We start from the raw sequence: 20985 nt of genomic DNA, 5'->3' as shown, positions 1-20985 counted from the left end.
CACATGGTGGACAAGTTGTTCATGTTATGATTTGGTGATTTGGTTCTCACAGTGATTATCCAATGAGAAAGCAGAATGAGCCTCACATGACTCTCTCATTTGTGTCGCCAATTTCAGTGCTGAAATCCAGTTGGTTTAAACCTAAAAGAACTTTCACTGACCCCAGAGTCTGCAGACAGTCATGAGTCAGTGCTAGTGCAGCCTCTGCAGCTCAGGGAGGCAATTCTGGAGGTTCTGAGCTTCACATGAGGCCTGTCTATAAACTGAGAATGAGACAAATGCAGGAAGTGTCTCTGTCTGCAGGTGAAGGCTCTGGTGACACAGGTTGAGTTGTGGTTGTAGTAGCTTGAACTTTTTTCAAACTATAAGAGCTTAGAATATATGTACAGTTCCTTTACGGTTAGGCGGGTGACTGTGACTGTGGTTAAGATCAGGATCTCCAGGAAATGAATATAAGTTAGTGTAGAGCTGCTCGATTATGGAAAAAATCATTATCACAATTATTTTGGTCAATACTGAAATCACGATTATGCAGATTTTTTTTTTTTTGTGACACGATGCATTTACTCAGCATTTCACTCTCTAAAAAACACTTTGCTATGATAATTTACTTTCAAATTAAAAATAAATACAGGCTAGAAATCTGCACCTTAGAGCAGTTTTGAGATGTATAAAACATAAAATGAATAAAATAAACTTTGAACATGAAATAAGGCAGAAAAACATAAATGTATCCAAAATAAACTAAATATCCAGCTGTTCTGTCTCTCTCAATCTCTATATTTGAAAAGTTTAATAAACATACTTACAGTATTTATTAAAAAAAAAAAAAATCCCAAAATAAAATAATTTCAACTCGAATATGTGAGTTTTGAGATCGTTTGACACACAAATCGAAACTGTGATCAAAATTCGATTAATTGCACAGTTTGGAGTGGTTGGTAATAATAAAATTGTGAATCAAGTGAGTAATGAAGGAAAATTGTTCTGCACTCGGCCCATTCACGACTTGTTCAGGACTAATGTGGGTCAGTAGAGTCACATTTTCTTTGTGTTTTGGTCGTTTTTAAGCAGCTTTTCTGTATTTTACCTAAACAAATGACAATATATGTTTCTCTTTACTGTTGGCAGGGATCAGATTGGTTAAAAATAGAGACACCTGGGACATTTCTTGTATAAAACTGCGACAAAAATTGGGACATCTGGTCACCCTGATCATAATGTAAGTCAATGTAATGTACCCGAGGTGTGTGTGTTTTGTGTGGTGTGTTTTGTGTGTGTTTAGTGTGTGTGTGTGTGTGTGTGCAGAGGGTCTGGGATCACTGCATGTGTTGACAGAGACCTGAGGATTAGATCAGCGCTCACACTTCACACTAATCCCCACAGACACACACACAAACAAACACACACACAAACATTTTAATTTTGCATTCATGTATAAAGTCTCCTAAAGAGGACAGATGTTTTTTCAGGTTCTTTGTTATCGTCACATACACATATTTCCGTTCGTTGTAAAGCACAGTGTGGATCTAGAACAGCTCCATCACAGAAACGGCTCCACTGATTTTCTGTTTAAAAGTGCAGACAGTCACTCAAGTGAGATTTTATTCAGATTTTATCCAGTTGGCTTAATCCAGATTTGAAGACTCACTCACGTTCACGTTTTTGTTGAAAATTAAACTCCTAAACACAACGGCTTTATCGATTACTGGCTCCTGAAAATGTGCCGGTTCAATCCATTTTGTATTTTTCCTTGAATGTCGGATTTGTGTTTGCTAATGTGTGCATTGTGTCACCGTGGTAACTGCTGAATATTCCACTATAGAGCAAAATGTAGAACACCCCCAGCGTGATTTCACCGTAAAGTATTTCGTTATTTTGTGAAGTAGTCTCCTAAACTTAATCGGTAATCATGTTTAGTTCTTACTCTGTGGAGTGTGTGTGTGTACAGTGTGTGTGTGTGTGTGTGTGTGTGTGTGTAGAGTGTGTGTGCGTGCGTGCGCGTGCAGCAGGGGGGCGCTGTGGAGCCGAGCGCGTGGCTGTACAACACGTTTGACACAGATGATGTTTGACATGAGGCTGCTCCGAGCTCAGCCCCCGTCAAACACACAGCCACTCACATTAACTATTTACTCCCACCGACGAGAAACGAGGGAGAGACGGAGGAGAGGGAGGAGAGAGGGAGCGATGGAGAGAGGGGGGTGAGAGACAGAGGGGATAAGAGAGGCTATGGAGGCAAAGAGAGAGAGAGGAGACCAAGTAAGAGGAGACATATAGAGAGAGGGAGAGAGGAGGGGTAGAAAGAAAAAGAGGGGCGCAGCTAGAGAGTAAGGAGGCAGAGAGAAGGTACACACAGAGAAAGATGGGGGGAGGAAGAAAGAGAGGGTAAGGAGGCAGAAAGATGGATAGAGAGAGAGGAGGGAGTTCAAGAGGGCACAGAGCGAGAGGGGGAGAGAGAATAGGGAGGAAGGAGGAGAGGGGCACAGAGAGAGAGAGTACAAGAAGGTAAGGAGGGAGAGAGAGTAGAAAAAAAGAGTACGAGAGGGTTAGGAGGCACACAGATGGAGGGAGAGCAAGAAAGAGAGGACACAGAGAGAGAGGGAGAGAGAGGCGAGGGGCAGAGAGAAAGAGAGAGAGGAAGAGTGGGAAATTAGGCAGAGAGAAGGAAAGAGGAGGGAGAGCAAAAAAGAGTGGAGAGAGAGAGAGAGGAGGGAGGAAGAAGGAGGAGAGAGGAGGGTAGAAAGAAAAATAGGGGCACAGAGAGAGAGTAAGACAGGATAAGGAGGCTGAGAGAGGGAGAGAGAGGAGGGAAAGCAAGAAAGAGGGGACAGAGAGAGAGAGAGAGAGGGAGTGGAATGGAGAGAGGGAGAGAAGGGGGAGATAGAAAAAGGGACACAGAGAGAGTAAGGGAGTGTAAGGGCGCAGAGAGTTCGGAGAGAGAGCTGTGGGGTAGAGAGAGAGGAACAGAAAATGAGAGGAAGAGATGGAGCGGTAGAAGCAGGTGAGAGAGAGAGAGTGGAAGAAAGGGCTGGAGAAAGAGATCGGGACACAAACTGAAGACGTTTATCAAAAGTCTGGAGTGCTTCTTGTTAAAATGAGGTCACCAGGTTCAGAGCTCTGTTCATTCAAATGGACTTTTAAGAGCCGAGATCTGATCCAGACTTTTCTTCCTGTGAGCTCCTTTACAAAACCAAAATGCCAAAGAGCTGCTCATTTTTAACGATCGCAAGAAACTGACTAAATATAAGATCCACGTCCTTAGATGTGAACAGTCAGATATCTACAAAACATCAAGTCAGACACCAAAATAATACTGTTACACTGGGAATTCATCAGATGTGAGTTATTAAGCACAAGACTTATTATTCTGAAATCCCGTGGTGAACTCTTTGGAAGGGGGTGAAGAGCTGTTGGTTGGAGACTCCGGTTTTAGAGCTTTTATCCATGTTAGGCTGCCACACACTACAGGAGAGTTTACCCGATTATGGCTGAGATTTGCGTGACCCGACTTTTTGTCTTCATACGTGATTCTGAAGCCGCTGTGCTCCTCGTGTGTGTGTGTGTTGTGTGTGTGTGTGTGTGTGTGTGTGTGTGTGTGGTGTCAGTGTGACCCTGAGCTGCTCTGTCGGGATCATAACCACCAAACATCAGCAACCCTACGGCAACAGATAATAAAACAGAGCGTCAGGTGGGGTTGGGTGGTAATACAGCATTACATTATCCCACGGTATCAAGAAGTAGTGACAGTATCAGTTTCATTACCGTCATTAAAAAATCTGCAGCAACGAGGGATGGGCATTTCGATTACATTTTCTTAGTCGATCGTCGAGAGAATTAACAATCGATTATCGATTATATTAAATGTATCATCATTATTATTACTAGTTGCACTACTAATCTGCATAAATAAATTCAACTTTACGACATATAAACCGTAACCACTCTAGATCCACATCAGCCCGTTTGACATTATAATGTGTTTAATGCAGCTTTATGCAAGTCTTACAGAAATGAAACTTAAAACCACATGGCTCATTTGCATAAACTAAGCGAAGAAAAAAAACAGCTCTTGTGTTGCTGATGCGACACGACTCAGTGGACTAGAGGTTAGTGTGACCATATTTGTGTTTGTCAAAACCAGGACACCGTACGGGGGGAGGGAGTTGGGGCCTCGTCATCGACATTGAACGACTCTCACCTGGTAAAACTTTTCGGTGTCCTGGTGAACTTTTTCCCACTGGACACTGAAACATATGTGCTGCTTTGTACACTGTGCACATGCACCTCACACTTGTCCCGACCGCAAAGGAAAGCGTGGAATTTCTTGTTCAAGTCATCATTAAATACTCATTTGCGCTTCGGGACGTTGCAGACTGACCCACTGTTCTTAGTGCAGAGAGACACATGTCCGGACCTCCGTTTGTCCCCGGACACAGTCACCCTACACTATGCACAGCAACCTACACTCGGTTTGTCGATTAAAAATGAACGTAATCGATGAAATTCTTAATGATCAATTATCGATTAATCGACTAATCATGCCGATCCCTAGCAGCAACCCAATATAATATTATAATTTATTGATACCTAGATCTGTTTGTTCAGCACAAATGAACGTGTGGTTGTATTTTCAATTTCAAGTCAAGTCAGGCGGTTCAGCTTCTGTCGGACTAAAGGACACGACTCAGTTCTTTCTGCGACGGAGGATGTGCTGCTGATGGTGAGTCTGTTCTGTGCGTGTATGAGATGTGTTGGAGATGGCTCATGTGAATTTTTTCAGAGATTATAAGTCTGAAGGACATACGCATATACCACAGGTCTCCAACCTTCTCCCTCTGCTGAGCTGCCTTCACAAAACGAAAATTCCAGAGAGCTACTAATTTTAGCGATCACAGGAAATAAAGTATTCAAAAGAGCCTTGGAAAGACTTCGATGGGGACCAGTTACATAAAACATAAACCATTATTTATTTATGAATGATGGATTTACAGTAATAATAGGCATTTAATTCATCACAGTTGAGTTATTCAGGACAATACATGTCATTTCAAAATGCCTTGGGGAGCTACTTGGAAGGGGGTGGAGAGCTACGGGTTGCTCCTGGTGCGGCTTCGTAGTTTACCAAAGTCCTACTAAAACATTTTGGTAATACGGTAATACTGGATACCCTGGTAAAGTCTTGAGAAGGTTTAATGGTATCGTAATTTGGATACTGCCCAACCCAATCAGGGGCAGAGGAGTGACGGGCACAGAGGCACAAGGTACAAACTCAGGAAATGGCAAAAATAATTATTCCTCACCTCTTGTAAAGTTGTAAATTTAAAATGCAGCATCTTATCCACATTATCCATAGAAATTGTCCTCTGCAAATAAAGACATCCACAAAACTGCACTGTTAATCCAGTTTGAGGTATTCTTTGAAAGTAAGAAGGCAAGAGTAGTTCCTTGTGTGTCTGTTTCTTTCCACTCAGCACGTGGATCTAGGTGAAGCTGCAGATCAGTGATAGTGACTTTACTTCCTGTGGACTTTATCGACAACCCTTTGTGCATTCAAATCATGTCTCTGAAGTTTTGCAGCACATTTCACAAATAATAATAACAGTTTTGTCTTGTATCTAAACTAGAAGTGCAGAGCTCTGATCTTTTGAGCATTTAAGAGTCTCAGCATGAGTCATTTTACTGTAGACAAGAAACAGTTGACGTGATCGTGCTCACAACTTTATATCCTGTGGTGCTCAGTCATATCCCGCTGTGGTCTTTGTGATCACAGATTTAAAATCTCATAAGATTTTCCTCATGTCTGTGGTGTGCACTTTTTTTCACACATTTAAAAATAATTTAAGACCTGAAAATCCTGTAGTGTGTAATTGGCCTTTATAGTAGTTTGTTCTCACTGACCCTGTGAAGTTGTGATTCATGCATGTTTGAGTCATCTTCATTTTCCTGGATTGAAGATCAGTGTTTCCTGCAGCACGTAGTTAAGGCGACCCTCCCCACTCCCCCCTCCCCGGTTTCTCACTTTTTTGGCAGCATCACCTTGCCTAACCAAATTATACGTATACAGCAGACACCAACACTATAGATCCTCTTGAATAATGTTCTGAGTGCTTTGAGTGCAGTTAGTCACTTTCACCTTTTTGTTGAAACTCAAACTCTTAAACAGGATCATGAACGCTTGGACTGATCACAGATTCTGCTTTGTATCTTATCTTGAGTTTTCAGACAATCTACATATGTACATTGTGCCTCCATGGTGACCGTTAGTGGTGTAATGGTACATGTATTCGCACCGAACTGTTTTGTTATGAGATGTTTGGTTCGGTGCAGGGCAGAGCACAAGTGAAACGGTGCAATTTGTGTGTGTTTACATTCCGCCACTACATGTGCAGCTACACGGAGGCTCGGCTCTTTAATTGTCATGAAGAAACTCGTCTGTGATTGGAGCAGTGTCTCCCACACGCACTTTTATAGTTGGGGCGGCTGCCTTGACAACATTTGCCCCCTGCCTTGATCACGTCCTTCTGAACCACGTGAATCCTCACAAAACTACGCTCGTCGCGCCACGGTCCTCACTTTTACCTTTTGCTGACACAGAATCTCCGCCCCCTGCCTCCCCATACCCGCGACCTCTGTCCAAAGCAGCGAAAGTGTATTTTCAACCACTGGGGACATTGAAACTGCAGCAGATCTGCACTAACTGCAGACAATGTGGACAAGTTGGTTTTTCTGGTCAAAAATATGAAGATTCGGTAAAACTTCTGTGCTGCACTTTACTTTTTGAAAAGCTTTTGTTTACAAGGAATTAATTTTTTATAATATCTCATACATTTGTTGCTTATTTCAGAATATTTTATTGAACTTATTAATATTACCAAGCAGCACTTTGCATTTATTTTATTTTCACGTTATGTTAAAACAAATTGTTGTTTAATAAACACACAAATAGTTTTGCATTTTGTTCTCATACTGTGTCGAAAATGCATTGAACCATGACCTCAAAACCGAGGTACGCAGCGAACCGTGATTTTTGTGTACCATTCTACCATAGGGTTAGATGTAGGACACCCCCAGAATGATGTCACTGCAAAGTATCAACACAAAGCACGATTTTGCTGAAAAAAAAAGAACTAATATTCATAAATCTTCTCTCTCGAGGTATACTACTAGGACTACTATAGCAGTTCGAGGAAACCATACTTGTTGCTCACGGGTTCAGGAGTTTGACCTGAAGGTGTTCTGTATCTGTAGGACGCCTGTTGTCCTGGTGACCTCTGACCTCTCACACCAGCAGACTGTACAGTGCGGCCCAACCCAAACACGTGTAATCAATAGCGTTAGCTTGCGCGCATGATCCGTACACACAGCCCCCCGCATAGGAACATATTGAGCGGGTGCACTGGCTTGGGCAGATGGGGCTCCTGACACTGGGAGGGCATCAGGGTGAACAGTGTTTCCATACAACAGCAAACTGTCACTCAAACACGCTCCAGAAAACCCAGGCTCAACAAATCCAGGATTAAGATAAAATACTTTGGTATTTAAAGGAGCAGTATCTGATTTTTAACTTCAGTCTTAAGTTCTTCCTCATTTACCTCATGTATTCCCAACATCCTTCTAGATCTTTTTCACAACGGCTGGAAGTGTCATGCTGTAGGTTTGTGGAACTACTGGTTAATGGTTTTCTGTGGCAAAATGTCTGTGGAAATGTCTCGCCTACTCTCCAGCAACTTCATAAATCTGCCCCATCACCAAATCTTCAACCAACAAAGTCCACAAAGGAATGAAGAATTTATCCACAAAAATTGTGTTAAAATTGACTCTCACAGAATCAGTTTTGACATTTTCTCAAGGTTTATAAGAGTCCAATCTGTTCTAGAGTTTTTTGAAACATTTTTGGAAATGTTAAGTAACACTGGACCATTGTTCCTATTTAACCCTGAAATCAAAAGTTATATTAATGTTTTGAAAGTAAATGGATAAGACTTTGTAGGGTTATTTTGATTTAGCTAAAGAACACACAGAGGTATTTTATTTTTACACTTTATTTTAGTTGATTTAAGATAAAATTCTGTACAAAACTGGTCTTCTCTTGTGGGAGTTGGAAGTGGTGGGTGGGAGGTGCCAAATTAACACTAAGGGAAGTTGAATTAACTTCAACTTTATCGACTCTGGTAAATAACTGTCATTTAACTGTCACTTGCCACTTTTTGCGTTTAAAACTACTCTTTACTCTTTTACACTATTTTACCTTCAAATTTTAACCTCCAGTTTCTTCTGTGTATCAAGGTACGAAAGACGAAAACTTAAAGGAGAAAACCAACGACGACACGTTAATGAACTACTGAACAAAATGAATAAAACAGAAGGAACTTGTTCACTCAGACTGATTCTACAATTAAATTTAAAAATCGATTTCATGATGTCGATATAGATAAATAGATTTGTGAAGTTTGAATGTGACACATCTCTAGGACCATAACATTAGTTTTGTTCAGTGTCACTAATGCGTCGTCGTTGTTTTTCTTTAAGTTTTCGTCTTTCTTCCCTTGATAGTTGTGGATAAATTGTTCATGTTAGAATGTTTATCCTTTGTGGAGCTTGTTGGTTGAAGATTTGGTGATGGGGCAGATTTACGAAACTGCTGGAGAATACGACACACATTTACACACACATTTTACCAGAGAAAAACATTAACCGGAAGTTCCGCAAACCTACAGCAGCTGTTGTGAAAAAAAGTCAATTATTCATCACAATGAGTTTATAAGCACTTTTCACAACAGAGACCAGAGCGGAGTTTTGCTGTCATCGTAAAACTAACAACAACTAGCATGCTAACGCTCACTTCCTGATTATCTGACAGTAAAACACTTTATAATCAGATGCAAAGAAGTTCACAGCAGATTTATTTTGACCTCAAGAGCTGCTCATACAACATATGTCCGTATAAAGTCTGTATCTAATTATAAAGCATTTCACTGGACATTCAGAAAGTGTGTGTTAGCATGCTAGTTGTTGGAAGCTTTACTGTGATGGCAAAGCTCTGGTGCGGTGTCTAAGAGTTGAAAAGCGCTTATAAACTTGTCATGTGTAAATGAAACGGAACACGACTTTGCTTTGAGATGAAATATTCCTTTATTTTTTTTTTATTTGTTAAATTTTGTGTATTTGATGTTTTCTGTCTAATTATTTGATTTGACAGTTCACAAGTGTCATGATGAAAACAGTCGTCCTCCTCCTCGGTTTGGGTGCAGTGCTGTGATGTGTCCAAAAGGGGGAGCCACTGACCTGCCCCCTCCTTTTTTCCTCTAGATCTCTCTCTTCTGTCTCTCTTCTGTCTCTTCCTCCTCGCTCTACTTCTCTCTCTTCCCCCACTCTCTCTCTCACCCTCCCTCTCTGTCTCCTGTTCATTCTCTCCTTCCTGTCTGTTGTCTCTCTCTCTCCCCCCCTTTCTCTCCCTCCCTCCCTCTCTCTCTCTCTCTCTCCTTCCTCTCTTTTGTCCCTCCACTCTCCTCCCCCTCTCTCACTCTCACCTTCCCTCTCTGTCCCATGTCCATTCTCTCTCTCTGTCTGTCCTCTCTTTTGTCTCTCACTTTCCCCCTTTCTCTCTCCTTCCCTCCCTCTCTCTCTCTCCTTTTCTCTCCTTCCTCTTTTGTCTCTCCTCCCCCTTCTCTCCTCCCTCTCTCTCTCTCCTCCCCCCCTCTCTCTCTCCTTTTCTCTCCTTCCTCTCTTTTGTCTCTACTCCCCCTTCTCTCCTCCCTCTCTCTCTCTCTCTCTCTCCTTTTCTCTCCTTCCTCTTTTTTCTCTACCCCCTCTTCTCTCCTCCCTCGTTTTCTCTCTCTCTCTTTCCTCTCTTTTGTCTCTACCTCCCCTTCTCTCCTCCCTCTTTCTCTCTCTCCCTCTTTCCCTTTCTCTCTCTTTCTTCTGTTTTGTCTCTACTCCCCCTTCTCTCCTCCCTCTCTCTCTCTCCTTTTCTCTCCTTCCTCTTTTCTCTCTCTCTCTCTTTCTCTCTCTTTCCTCTCTTTTGTCTCTACCCCCCTTCTCTCCTCCCTCTTTCTCTCTCTTTCTCTTTCCTTTGTCTCTCTCTCTCCTTCTCTCTTTCCTCTCTCTCTTCTTCTCTCTCTCTTTCTCTCAGCCTAATGGCCCCTGACAGGTCGGGCCCCTGTCCCTCTGTGTCTGAGGGCCCCTGTGGCTCCTGGATGTGCGCCAGTATGTCTCCGTCTTTGTGTCTCTGTGTCTCTGTACAGGGGAGAGGGACATCTACATTTGTCTTGGTTTAGTCCTGATTAAGTCCTGGTTTAGACCTGGTTTAGACCTGGTTTAGATCTGGTTTAGACCTGGTTTAGTCCTGCTTTAGTCCTCTTCTGTAGACCTGGTTTAGACCTGGTTTAGTCCTGGTTTAGACCTGGTTTAGATCTGGTTTAGTCCTGCTTTAGTCCTGTTCTGTAGACCTGGTTTAGACCTGGTTTAGTCCTGGTTTAGACCTGATTAAGTCCTGGTTTAGACCTGGTTTAGATCTGGTTTAGTCCTGGTTTAGATCTGGTTTAGACCTGGTTTAGTCCTGGTTTAGTCCTGGTTTAGTCCTGGTTTAGACCTGGTTTAGTCCTGGTTTAGTCCTGTTCTGTAGACCTGGTTTAGACCTGGTTTAGTCCTGGTTTAGACCTGGTTTAGATCTGGTTTAGTCCTGCTTTAGTCCTGTTTTAGACTAGTCTGGTTTAGATCTGGTTTAGACCTGTTTAGACCTGGTTTTTGGTTTAGATCTGGTTTTAGCTGGTTTAGATCTGGTTTAGACCTGGTTTAGGTCCTGGTTTAGTCCTGGTTTAGTCCTGGTTTAGTCCTGTTCTTTAGACCTGGTTCAGTCCTGGTTTAGACTTAGTTTAGTCCTGGTTTAGACCTGGTTTAGTCCTGGTTTAGACCTGGTTTAGTCCTGTTCTCTAGTCCTGGTTTAGTCCTGCTTTAGTCCTGTTCTCTAGTCCTGGTTTAGTCCTGCTTTGGTCCTGTTCCTGGTTTCTTGAGGAACCCTTGATGAAATTTCCAAAATGTCAAGCTCCATTATTCAGAGTCGGTTTGGAGGAAACATAATTCATAATTCAACACTGATTTTCTTTTTTATTTCCACATTTTCGGTGTATAATATTAAAGAAAGCTGTATGTATGTAAGTATGTCTGTTACAGCAGTGGTTCCCAAAGTGGGTCTGGGGGCCTCAGAGACATAGCAGAGGGCCCCAAAGGTGGTTCACAAAACAAGCATAAAAGAAATGAATATGAAATAAACTGAACATAAGATATTTGTTTACATTTATTTTATATTAGTATTAGTCCTAGAGTTCATGTTGTAACATTTCAATCAAAGGGAAAATCATGACACGGTTTATGAAATCTTGTGTCTTTTCTTATTTTATTTGGTATTTGCATCGCAGACATTAGGAATAACTGCATTTATTATTGTATTAAATGTTCACCAGACTCATGAATCACTTCTGCGCCCAGGAGCTTCAATCCTGGTCTGTAAAGTCATTGTGCTCTTGGGCAAGACACTTCAGCTAAATTGCTCACACAGCCACAGTATACGGCAACCTCCGAGTACGTCCAGAGGAAACATTTGACCTAAATCTACTAATAAAAAAGTCCTGCCCTGTAAGTTTAACCTGTTTAGAATCACAATTTCAGTTTTAATTTACCAAAAAAAAAAAAAAGAGAGAGAAAGAAAACCGTTGGATATCCCATCTTTAAACTTACATATTGAATTTAATGATCTGTGTTTAAATAGCTCAATAATACTTTGAAATGGTGGTGTCTCTTGATGTCACACTGCAGAACATTCCAGGCAAAAGTGACAAATCTCCATGGAGACGAGGAGTAAACAGATGCTCTACCACAAAAGAGACATAGAGCACCTTAAGATTTATATGTTTAATCTGGTTAAAGTTGCGTTACTGTCATTTTTAATATATGCATTTGTTTATTTATCATTTCATTTGTTTCTAAATCGTACTTTTTTCTCCGACGTGTGACTGTGCAGGACATTTTCCAAAGAGTGTAGTTTGTGGTGCAACCAAAAGGGGGCAGTAGAGCAGTTGCCCCAGAGCCCAGTCCCAGTTTAAAGATAGAACCTCCTCTCTCTCTCTGTGTGTGTGTGTGTGTGTGTGTGCTTCTGTGTGTGTCTAAACCTGCTCAGCGCTCACATACAAACACACACACTCTTTAACTACAACTTGACCTCTGACCCTCAAATCTGTCTGAAAATCCTGCAGGGCCAAAGCAGGCGACAGTGACCCGGGAACTGACCTACAACCTCAGATCAAATAAATATTTGTTTCACTTTGGTAAATGTGCAAAATTGTGATCATTTAATTGAATCTGTGTTCTGATCTTTGTTCTAATGTCGTTTCTTCATCACACACAGATCTGGAGTTGTGTTTTGTTCCTTAAAACCACTATACTTTTTTTTCTTGATTGTCTCCATGGCGATATTAACACTTTGCTTGGAATGTTCCGCAGTATTGTCATTTAACTTATTATTTTGTACTTATTTAATTACAGGAGCCTTAAATAAATAAATAAACTCGAAAAAGAACAAGATGAGACTAGGGGTGTGTAAAAATATCAAAATATTATATCGTTTAACGTGACGATACAGTATCGATATCATGGGCTGCTGTATCGATATATATCACAAAGAGTATTTTTTGGTATATTTTACTAAATTATTTAGTCACAGCTTCAGTTTTGTTGCTTTTTTGGAGGAAGGAAACTTTTTTATGTGACACATTTGACATTTTCACTGTTTTGAAGATTAAAATGTTTGTGTTTCATATGAACTTTGAACAAGAAGTGGTTTAACAAACGACTTTTAGTATCACAGTCATGATTTAGTCTTTATTTTTTATTGCGCCATATCGAATTTAAAATATATCATATTGAATCATATCAAATCGAAACCTCACTGTATCGACATGTATGGTATCGTCGCCGATGTATTGAGATATGTATCGTATCAGCAACTTCTTAATGATACCCAGCCCTAGATGAACACCTCTCCACAGATCTGACGTGTAACATCTGTGAAGAAGAAAGAAGAACTGTTTTTGATTGGTCGGCGCATTTTCAGTCCCAAAAAATTGCACCAAAAAATGTCTGATTTCAAATGTTTTAAAATAAAACAAAATACAACTCCAGCCATATATAAATTACATTGGAAGTGGCAGATTTTTATTTATTTTACTTATTTATTGCTATTTTATTATGTTTATGGGTTTTGCTTTGATTTGGTTTTATGGTTTTGTTTTAGGACTGGTGTGACCAAATTTTAGCAGTTTACCTTTTTTTGTTGTCTTTATTTTATGATTTCTGTGCAGCTCTTTGGAAACTGCTTTGTTTGTAAAATGTGCTGTGGAAATAAAGTGGATTCGGATAAAAAAAAAAAAAAAATCTAAAATAACCTTTTTTCCACAGTCCCATCAAATCTGTTCTTTTCATGTATTTTGTCATTTTTTAACTTGTCCTCGCCCTGTCCACTGCCCTCTGTGTTGACGCTCGCCCGGCGGCCATCTTGTGTGGGGTGTGCACGTGGGGGGCGTGCACGTCCATTGTGAGGAGGTTGTGTTTTGAGGTTGAGTCCGTTGGTGGTGATTAGTGGTGCAGATCTGGCAGAGGGCCATGGGGCTGGAGACGCTCAGTGTAGCGTAGCAGTCGCTCAGGACAAACTCAGCTCCAGTCATTCACAAAAACTGAACTGGAGGGGCATTTTTCTACACCAAAAATTACAGGAAAATTTGTTGTAGTTTTGTTTTGGCAATTCAATGAAATTAAACATTAGGCTCATAGGTTACTGTTTTCTAGAGCCTACTTGGTTCCTACTTCTCGATTGCAAGTAGGAACCGACCGAAAAAGTTCTTTCAGTGAGTGATAGCTTTCAGTTCCTTGGCTTTACATACCCGCGTCAATGAACCAAAACATCCACAGCTCTGATATTCAGCATCACAGGTGCTCACACGTCACCACTGCGCTTCGGATGAAACAGCACTCACATTTAACATAATCCTACATGTGTCCAAACAAATCTTACCACTAAAACACAAGAGAAGAAACAGCCTGCAGCATGAACTTGATCTCCATCCAAAAACACATCACGTCTCCATTCCGGGCCTTTACAGTGTCTCAAAGTCAAACTGTAATAATAAATCCACATCCAGTCACAGTCTGATGTGTCTGTGTCAATACAGTTAAATCATAAATAGTGACTTTATGCTTTAACACAAAACCACGTTAAAACTGAGAATCCAGAACTAAACTTGGACCAGGACTAGAACAGGACTAAACCAGGACCAGGCTGCAGCCTGAAGTGACCCAAATCCAATTTTTTCACCCCTATGTGACCTGTATCTGATCTTTTAATGACAGTCTGAACGATACAGATCTAATTTTTTCAAATGTGACCCAGGACACTTGGATATGTGCTCCTGAAACTGATACATATCTGATCTTTAACATGTGACTTCAGTGTGAACGGTCAGGTCACATTCATCCACCTACACATCATCAACAAGCCACAAACCTCACTAGTCTGCGCTCAAGTAGATGGAATAAATGTAGAATAACTGTTTGTTTGTTTTTATTACCGTATTTTCCGCACTACAGGGGCTCTGGATTATAAGGCGCACTGCCATTGAATTGTCTGTTTTCGAACTTTTTTCACATATAAACCACATAAGGCACATTAAAGGAAACACAACAGTTATGTCAGTCAAACTTTATTTAACACGTTCACAATAACTCTCAACTTTGTTCAATTGTAACATGTAAAAAAAATACTGTCTGAGAGGCTAAATTGTTAGCATATTCACACTAGCTCATAATTGTTCAAACAGTTGGGCGATTACAGCGTCCAGCAGGGCCACATCCCTCTTGTCATGATCCGAGTCAGTGTGGTTACTGTTCCCTGCAGTTCTGTGATGATTCTGGTCTTGGTGAAAGCTCGGACCACAGTTGATACTGATCCTTAGTCCAGACGTCCACGATCCGTTGGCAGATCGTGGCATAAGTCGCTCGGCGCTGTCTCCCTGTCTTGGTCTTCGCCTTCTCTCTTCACTGCTCCCACACAGTTCACACTTTCACTTTATAAACGCCTTGAGTTTAAAGTGGGCATTAAAGTGTGTCTCTTGACAGGTGCATTTTAATATTAAAAGGAATCACAGTATGTATTACTCCTGATGCTCCTGACTACGGTCGCTGTAATGCTGCAAGTGGTGCGGCTTTGTACTTTACTAAAGTCGTACTAAGACACCCCAGTAAATTCATATATAAGACGCTCTGGATTATGAAGCGCGCAGCCGTTTTTTGACGAAATTAAAGGCTTTTTAAGTGTGCCCTATTGTGCGGAAAAAACTGTAAAATAAATTGCCAGATATTGGTAGGAACTATTTTGTCTTACCCAAATATTGGTTGTGACATGTCCCACCGTCACTATGCAAACCTACGCCTTTGTAATCCCAACACTCTTCACGTTCATTTCTACGGACGTCGCTGCCACTGCCCAACAAAACTCCACGGCCAAACACCTCTTCCTTCTCCTTCTCAATCTCTCCTCCTTAAAGCAAATAAGCTGAACATGTTCTGGCTTTGGCACGAAATCTCCAGGTGCTCAACGCTGCGCCCATGTTTAGGCGACTTCCGTAAACACTTGCTTTTCCTCGCTCGCTGCGGTTGACGTCGTCGTGTCTCCAATGCTCATGTGGGACACTTTTGGGGCATTTAAAGTTCACACTGGAGATCACATACAAGTCGCATTTAATTGGAAACGTGAAGGAAGTCGCAAAACAATCGGATTTCACAAAAAATCCAAATTGCGCGTTAAGCCCTGCAGTCTGAACGTAGCCAAAGTCTGTTCACGCCTCCCTGAACTCAGGGAAATCACAGCCTAAACTGGGAAATTCTCCTGCAGTGTGTGACGACCTTAAGTCTCTACCTACTTTTCTTTTGGAGTTCTTGACATATTTTGGGTAAAGTGGGTGCCAGTTCTCCAGAATAGGCCAGTTAGTGTCATTTAGAACTGTTTTTGGTGTTCCTCGGAGAACCAAATCTTCCACAAAGGGTTAAAGTTGTGTGAGGAGGTTGTGTTTTGGGGTTGAGTCCGTTGGTGGTGATTAGCGGTGGCAGATCTGGCAGAGGGCCATGGGGCTGGAGACGCTCAGTGTAGCGTAGCGTTCGCTCAGTACAAGCTAACAGGAGGCTAAGGGGAGTATTATAGTGGACTGAGCGGCGGAAATATGGAATGTCACGCAGCGCTGACTCCAACTGGAGGAAAAAGAACTCGTGCACAGACTCTTTTCATACGCAGAACTTGACAAACATGAGCCCAGACAGTCGAAATAAATCTTGTTTTGTGTCACTTTTCTGTTGCATCGACCGCTCGTCGTCATGGAGATGTTAATACTCTGCCCAGAATGTTCCACCGTATGGCATTATCCTCATCTGTCAAAAAAATTACATTCTTTATTGCTCGAAAATGTCTTTTAAACCACATTCTGACTGAGCGAGCTTGCCTCTCCACAGACCGGACCTGTCATTTGGCTTGATGATGGTGAACTGCTTGTTGCCATAGAGATGCGCAAGTTTAATGCCGTACTGCGGGACATTCCAGACAACACAAAAGCAGGTGGCGGACGCTTACACAAACTTACACAGTGCATCTTTAAAGGCACTGAACCTGATTTTAAAAAGTGAAAAATAAAATTAATACACTTCAGACTGTCTGCTCCTGCCTGCTCCTGCCTGCTCCTGCCTGCTCCTGCCTGCTCCTGCCTGCTCCTGCCTGCTCCTCCTGTCTGCTCCTGTCTGCTCCTGCTCCTGCCTGCTCCTGCCTGCTCCTGTCTGCTCCTGCCTGCTCCTGCCTGCTCCTGCCTGCTCCTGTCTGCTCCTGTCTGCTCCTGCTCCTGCTCCTGCTGCTCCTGTCTGCTCCCTGCTCCTGCCTGCTCCTGCCTGCTCCTGCCTGCTCCTGCCTCTGCTCCTGTCTGCTCCTGCCTGCTCCTGCCTGCTCCTGCCTGCTCCTGTCTGCTCCTGTCTGCTCCTGCCTGCTCCTGCCTGCTCCTGCCTGCTCCTGCCTGCTCCTGCCTGCTCCTGGCTGCTCTGCTCCTGTCTGAAGAGTTGAGTTTTGGCCTCGCCCTGACCTCTGTTATCTAACTGTGTCCCTGTCTCACCGTCTGCTGCCTCCGGTCATCTCTCTCTCTCTCTCTCTCTCTCTCTCTCTCTCTCTCTCTCTCTCTCTCTCTTTTTCTCCCTCTCCTTCTCTCTCTCTCTCTCTTCCTCCTCTCTTCTCGTCTCTCCTCGTTTCTTCCCTCTCTCCCTTTGTTTCCCTCTCTGTCTTCTTTTCTCTTCTTTCTCTCTCTCTCTCTTTTCTGCTCTCTTCTTTTCACTCTCCCTCTCTTCTCTTCTCTCTCTGCCTTTCTTCTCTCTGTCCCCGTCTCCCTTCTCTCTCTCTGTCTCTCTTTTTGCCTCTCCTCTCAGCCCTCTCTTTCGCTCTGTGTCTTCCTGTCTCTTCTCTCTCTCTTTCTCTCCCTTCTGTCTTTCTCTCTCTCTCTCTCTCTATTTTCTGTCTCTCTCTCTTTCTCTCCTGTCTTCTTTTCTCATCTCATCTCTTTCTCCTCCTCTCTCTCTCCTCTTCTCTTCTCTCTCTCTCTTCTGCTCTCTTCTTCTCTTGGTCTCTCTCTCTCTTTCTCTCTCTTTTCTCTGTCTCTCTCTCTTCTGTCTTCTCATCTCTTTTCTCTTTCTTCATCTCTTCTCTCTTTCACTTCTCTTCTTTCTCTCTCTCTCTCTCTTCCTCTCTTTTCTCTCCCCTCTCTCTCTTCTTCTCTCTCTCTCTTTCTCCTGTGGTGTTGTATTCAGACAGAGTCAGTGTGTTACATCACGTCTGTCTACACTACATTTAAAGGAGGTCAAAATGAACAACTTTAACAATGATCACGCCCACTTCTCCAACTGGAGCACCCACAGAGCACCCACAGAGCACCCACAGAGCACCCACAGAGCACCCACAGAGCACCCACAGAGCACCCATCCACGCTGACACAGGGAGAACATGCAAACAGAGCTCACATATATACTGTCTATAGCACTTTTCTACCTCCAAATAACACTCACTCACATTCACAAACCAGTGGACACAGTAGGAGTGAGGTGTTTTGCTCAAAGACACAACAGTAGTATTCACTCATGGGAGCTGGGATCTTTCCATCGACTTGTGGCTCCGTGACTCTGATGCTCTGGTCTTGGAGTGGGATTACAGAAGCTCATCTGGACTGGCCGATGCGTTTTGATTCTGAAATGTTTTTGTCAGGGCTTAAATGGAAAAAGTTAAATTCAAGTTTTATTTTTAAGATTTTATATTAGGCTATTTTCTGATCTAATAATAATAATGATACACCTATAAAGTATCATGACTTGGAGTTTGCAGCAGGTGAGTTTTCAGGGCTGTGTTGAGGACAGTGAGTGTGGATGAGTGTCTGAGTTCCAGATGTACACACTTGTGCAGAACAGTGAGGAGAACTTGTTATACTGTATGTTGTGATCATCAACTTGTATGTACGATCTCTGTTCTGATGTTGTTTTCTCATCACGAACAGAGCTGCAGTTTTTTTTAGTGTGACCAGACGTCTCTATTTATCAGGAACAGTCCCAGTTTTGAGCCTGTGTCCCCTGTCCCAGCAGATTTATCCAAAACCATTAATTTATCCCAGTTTTACACAAGAAATGTCCCCGGTGTCCCTATTTTTGATCAATCTGATCCTTGCCAACAGTAAAGAGAGACATAAATTGTCATTTGTTAAGGTAAAATACAGAAAATCTAAACTGTTCTCTACTTAGGGCGCTATTTAGAGGTCACACCATTTTTAGTGGTGTTCCAGTGTCCAGTTGGTGAAAAAGTAATGCACACAAAATTTCCCATAATACACCTTGAAAAGTAATGGGCATCACTGGCATGGATCTAAAAACTATAAAAACTGGATAAGCCCCTCCCCCTCTGTCCGGGCTTGAGACAGACTAGTGGTCGCTCCAGGTTCTGCAGCTCCCAGGAGATGGGCCCAAAAAGAATTCTCCCATAGAAGCACAATGCATTTTGGGAATTCAAACTGCCTGTGTTCTGACAGGCCATCCAGCTTCACAAAGTTCGGATTTTGTAGGGATTCTTTTCTGATTTTCACAATATAAACTTTTGAAATCCTCAAAGAGCCTAAAAGTTTGGTTTTGTAAGACTTGGCCTTGCCTGCTCTGAATCTGTGCTAATTCCGCTCTAGCAGCTCTCGCTCTGATTGGTCCAAACGCTCCACGCTGTGCACGTTACAGACGTCACACTGGTGGGAGGAACTCGCCTGTAAAGAGGAAATAAATGCGGAAGAGAAAATTATTTTTGGGCCCATGCACTAATGAACACAGACCACTGAAAACAACACGACACCATCTTGGATTCACTTTCAGGTATGACGTGTGGTCACTAGAGCGTCAATATAGACCACAATGCAGTGGGAGAGTCGGGAAAACAACAGCGTTCAGCAACAGGTTTTTAACTGGACACAACACAACAGAATGAAGCAGATAAAAGCTCTGGTTTATGGCTCTGATCCTGATTTGGAATAAAACACCATCAAATAAACGTTATGGAGTTAGTGGTGCCGCTTACTTTAGCTCCAACTGTTAAAAGATCGATCATTTCTACATCTCAGACAAAAAGCAAATAATCCAGTGTGTTTATGGAAAATCCATCTTGACTAAAACTCATATGATTATTATTATTAGTCCATAAACACTTGGACTTGGCCAGTCTGATCTGATCATTATTTATGACAGAAATCAACATTTATCAAAGTTTAGACTTTTTTTTCACCCAGACACCAGAGTCACGTGACTCGACTGTAGTGAGCTGCGTGTCTGAATCTCTGTGAGTGAGTGAGTGAGTGAGTGCACTGTAGATGGCGCTAAAGCGTGTGGGGCCTATGTAGATAATGACGGGGTCAGGGACTCGGGGGGACATTTGGACACAGCCATATTTTTTTATACTCTGCAGCATTTCAGGTAAACCAACCACATCTCCATGGCGACAGACAGTAGAGAACCCCACAGTTACAAAGAATCTAAACTGTTAAGTACCAAATATTGTTTAAAGGTGCACTATGTAACTTTCTGGTTGGGAGTCTTTCACCTGCTTGTTTCTATGGGGATGTCTTTGCTCTGCCTGGAATGTTCCACTATAAGTCGCCCCAGTCAAAAATGCATAATGAAGAAGAACAGAACATATGTAAGTCACACTTTTAGGGAGAAATTTCTTTTATAAAATCAGAGATCATTAGTGGACATTTCATGTTCTAGTAAAAACAATAGAAGAGAGAACAACAGACTGTAAACATCACATATGAACAGTTCTTCAGATAAACTATAACATAAACAACAGAACAGAACAAGTTTACCAAACTCTCCATCTCACTCCAAATCACTAAATCCATTCAATTCTTCATCCTCGGTGTCACTTCTGAGCAACTCGGCCAACTCAAGCTAAATCGAGCTTTTAGCCCGTGATTCACTTTTCTGTTTTCTTCATCGTGGTTCCAGTATCCTTCACTTTTCACCAGCCCTTCACAAGTTTCTCACTCACTCCAAACTTTGTTTCTGCTGCTCGATTACAGTTTTCGGCTGCAGATTTCATGACTTGCAGCAGGACAGAGGCTCTTTCTGCAGGAGACATGCGCAGTAGAGTGAAATGACAGTGGTACAGGAGTAATAGCATGATAGTAGTAGCAGACACTGAAACACAAGACTAGAGCACCTTGTCACTGTGAAAATAACAAATATGTGACATTATATATTTTAATATAGGTCGCACCTGAGTGTAAGTCACAGGAAACACCCAAACCATGAAAAAAGTGTGACTTATAGTCCAAAAAATACAGTGTTCTTGTTAATAAACAATCAGAAGTAGTTAATCTTTGTGTGTTTTCT

The sequence above is a fragment of the Boleophthalmus pectinirostris genome, unplaced genomic scaffold (genome assembly GCF_026225935.1).
Source record: "Boleophthalmus pectinirostris isolate CB_2022bp ecotype Guang Dong unplaced genomic scaffold, ASM2622593v1 HiC_scaffold_5, whole genome shotgun sequence".
NCBI lineage: Eukaryota > Metazoa > Chordata > Actinopteri > Gobiiformes > Gobiidae > Boleophthalmus > Boleophthalmus pectinirostris.
The sequence above is the reverse complement of the archived record's forward strand: the minus strand, read 5'-3'. Positions refer to the sequence as shown.